This window comes from Octopus bimaculoides, chromosome 13, assembly GCF_001194135.2.
Source record: "Octopus bimaculoides isolate UCB-OBI-ISO-001 chromosome 13, ASM119413v2, whole genome shotgun sequence".
Classification (NCBI taxonomy): Eukaryota; Metazoa; Mollusca; class Cephalopoda; order Octopoda; family Octopodidae; genus Octopus; species Octopus bimaculoides.
The window spans coordinates 31,506,315-31,510,396 of NC_068993.1; the positions used below are offsets into that span (position 1 = coordinate 31,506,315).

Below are 4,082 nucleotides of genomic sequence, written 5' to 3' on the forward strand. Positions count from 1 at the left end.
GAAGAAGAAGAAGAAGAAGAAGAAGAAGAAGAAGACGATGACCATAAATATTACTTTTAATATCACTTTTACTGTAATCCCTATGAGTACATAATCCCTTTATATCTTCTAGCCTCTTGAACACGCGAACACCCCACCCATTTCCTATCTAGAAAAAATTGAAGTATCACCAAACACTTTCCAGAACTGATAAGAAACTCAGAAGATAAGCAACTGTCATTTTCACAAACTGCACTGCACAATTACAAGAACCTTAATGCAAAACAAAACTTCACTTAATGGTGGAAACAGAGAGAAAAAAAACACATCTTAAAACAGAACAAGGTGAGTCGGTTCTCTTCAAGCTCTCCTATCGTGCTCATTGATCGTTGTCATTCTAAATATATTTGACCTCTGCATAGGTGTGTAACCGCTTTTTCGTCGAGCCCCTCACAGCATCTGTTTAACCTATTTGTTTAACCTATTTACAGACTGGTGATATCTGACTGTGTGCCCAACAAGCTGTATCTCTTTCTACTACTATCCCCTCCAACTTACATATTTATAACTATTTCAATTACAAGGCAAGATCTGAAGCTAATAACATTCAATAATACTACACAGTGGTACGAGCAAAGCCAGCAGACTTAACTTTGCTGTCCCAGGCTCTAACTCACAAGTAACTACAATAATAATAATGGTTTCAAATTTTAGCACAAGGCCAGCAATTTCAGGGAGGGAACGAGTCGATTACATTGACCCCAGTTTTCAACTGTTAGTTAATTTATCGACACCGAAACGAAGAAAACAAAATCGATTTCGGCGGAATTTAAACTCAGAACGTAAAGACGCACGAAAAACCGATAAGATTTTTGTCCGGCGTGCTAAGGATTCTGTCAGCTAGTCGTTTGAACAACGATAATAATAATGGCTACACTGTTGTTATGGCTACAGAGAGTGGCCGCAGAGACAGAGACGGTGACAGTAGTAATGGCAAGCTGGTTTTCATTGTAACGGTAATAATGGTGGAGGAGTTAATAAGGGTATTTTCTGTTTCGCAGCCAGTTTTTAATGTCTTAAATTTTTGTTCCAATTAATTTCATATTTCGTGCGTTATCAACACAATGCTGATGCAGTTTTGTATTGTAATCATTGACAGGAAATTCCTTTTCGCCATAAGTCAATAAATACAGAGTTAATAGCTTTGAAATTTGCAAATTTCGGATAATTTTAGCCAGTCGAAAGCCACCACATATAGTTACCTGTTTCCATAGTAACGAGCCATCTGTTACTAAGCTGCTCACCCACGTGGTGATTTTTCGCTTATTAAATTCTTAACATGCATGAGATATAAGGTGGTCTTGAGATTGCTAAAAATAATAGCTAAATAGGCCTTAATGATGCACCAAAATAGGAGTGGTAGGAGTGCACAGTTGTATGAATTTCTGCGTGTAGAATACAAATTCGCAAAACTTTTCTGAAAATTTCAAAAACTGAGAAAATTATGAGGGGCTATATGTAATGCATCAAGCAGAATTCTGCTAATATTTCATTTAATTACAGTTGACATCACGTGCAGTGACACACAAAATGACAACTTCCAAATCCAGTTTCCTCACAGGTTAAAAGTTATCAAATTTAAACCTGTGCAACTTTAAACAAATTGTTCTGGAGAAAAATGAATTAGCCCCCGAGATTCAGTGTGTAAAATTACACCAATACACCAAATTTTAAAATTTTCACTAAACTTTAATATTTCCACATATGTATCCAAACAGAAAAGATTCAATGACAATGGTAGTGATGATAATAACGGTTTCAACATTAGCTAAACAGGGTTCAGTAATAATAATATTGATGTAGCACAAACATGCCTATGAAGCAAAAAGGAAAGTTATATCAGTACGCCCAATCGCTTGTCCCATTGTTAATCTGGATGTACTTGGCTCAGCCAGCCTGGTGTCAAAAACTCATTCACTGGCACAAATTATTCTCCAAATATAAACCTGGATGGCCACTTGAACGGGAATTATCATATCTGAAACCCTCCAAGTTTACCACAACAGCCACCACAGAAGGAACAGTGTAAGAGGATCAAATGGATCCGGGAAGAGTATGAAGAAGTAATACATGCTTATTAGTATGCATTAGGTAGTCCACGAGAGACACACCGCAAAATCTTACAAGATATGGAGAGCATGAAATCATAACAGCAAGCTTTATTTGGATGAAAACAAGTTAGCAAATGTTAGGAGGGATATCTTTAGAAATAATACGCTCAGAATGAAATAATCACGATCAAACACGCATCTGAAAACGGTCGATATTTATATATAGGAAAAATAGAAGAACGAGAGGAAGAGAGTAGCTCATCACATGTCTTAATTGAAAGATTGTCATCTGACCAAATTACGCAGAAAAAACCTGAAGTAACAAAAAATTCTAATGAACCAAAGAAATATATCCAGAAAAGTAGTAGTAAAGAAATAGTATTTAAAGACCACATATTTGCTGAAGAATAGAAAGACTTTCTGATGGAAATGAAGCAGGAAATCCTGAATAAACTTGCCTTTGTAACACATGCAAATATGAAGGAAACATAGAGAATCACTGCATAAACTCTTAAATACAAAGTAATATATTAAAAAAAAAAAAAAATGGCACCTCTGCAACAAAAATCATTGAAAAATTAACACCTGATCTTACTGAGTTAGATGAAGTTATTTATGCATTTGCTTAAACAAAACAAACACGCACACGCACGCACGTGCACGCACGTGCACGCACATACACACACACACACACACACACACACACACACACACACACACACACACATATATATATAGATATATATATATATAATTTTTCTTAGTTTACATTTTACGTTTATAATTTTAGCTTAACCTAAAACTTCGTTTAAATTGTATTTTACTCGAAAGATTCGTTACGATAAGATTTGCTTATAATATTTCTGTTAGTCTATATTGTTTCTTAGTCTTATTCCTTAGACTCTATAATTATTTAGGTTCTAACGTTCAATAAAATGTTTACAATATAGTTAATTGTTTTATTATGATTTAAGTTATATAAAGTTTAATTTTTCATTCAAGATTTTATAAATAAAGCTTTCATTCATGTTTTATATCTCTTTATTATATTCTTTTTCTTTACGAAATATCTTCATGCGACGTCTTTCAAATAGACGTTTTATTTCTGAGTTTAACGTTGAGGTAAGTATTACTTCTATCTTTATTAATATTGTTAAATGATTTTCTATCGTTGTTTGAAAAAATATGCATTTTTATATTAATTCAATTGATATTCAATGTTAGCTGATACCTTATTTAACACTAAGTTAATAGTATTAAGTTTATCATCTTAGTTTAAACCAAAACTTCGATTAGATTAGGGTTGAAATTTTACCAATAATAGTGTTTAATATTTCTTTTTGATTTATGAGATAAATAAGTAGTTTTTTTATATAATTTCTTTGATTATTCGTTTATATTCTAATTAAAGTTAAGTCAATAGTACAACATTTATAATTTTATTTAAACTAAAGATTCGATTGGATAAATTTTGTATTACTTTTCAATAATTTTGTTAAATGTTTTTTCCTTTATTTAATGGTGAAATAATTGCTTTTATATATCAATTTATATAAATTAATTTTTTGTTAGTTTATATTTTACGTTTATAATTTAAATTTAAACTAAAACTTCGTTTAAATTGTATTTTAAACGAAAGATTCGTTAAGATAAGATCTGCATATAATATTTCTCTTAGTTTATATTATAATAAATGTGTAGTTAATTATGGCACGTTTACAATTTTTGATATTTTTAATAATATTGTTTAACATTTTTCTATCTTAATATAATAAGTATTTTCATATACATTCATTCATTATTTATTGATAGTTCATATATATACATTCTTTTATTATTATTATTGTTGTATTTTGACCTGAAGATTAGCTATATTTTTGAATAGAATTGATTTTCGATCGATTTAAATACATTTTATTTTCAATTTGAAAACTTGGTTAAGAAACACGTGTAGTCGTTTTATTATCATTATCTTATGATTTTTACTTGTAT

The 4,082-nt window shown here is 31.0% G+C and overlaps 1 long non-coding RNA gene across 1 annotated transcript in view; it reads left to right on the forward strand.

The window, feature by feature from the left end:
- The first annotated feature begins 116 nt into the window (after nucleotides 1–116).
- LOC128249317 (uncharacterized) overlaps nucleotides 117–4,082 on the forward strand; it is a 28,934-nt gene continuing 24,968 nt past the window's right edge. The window contains exons 1-2 of the long non-coding RNA XR_008265418.1: nucleotides 117–324; nucleotides 3,185–3,212. This is a non-coding gene — a long non-coding RNA (uncharacterized LOC128249317). The remainder of the gene's footprint in view (nucleotides 325–3,184; nucleotides 3,213–4,082) is intronic.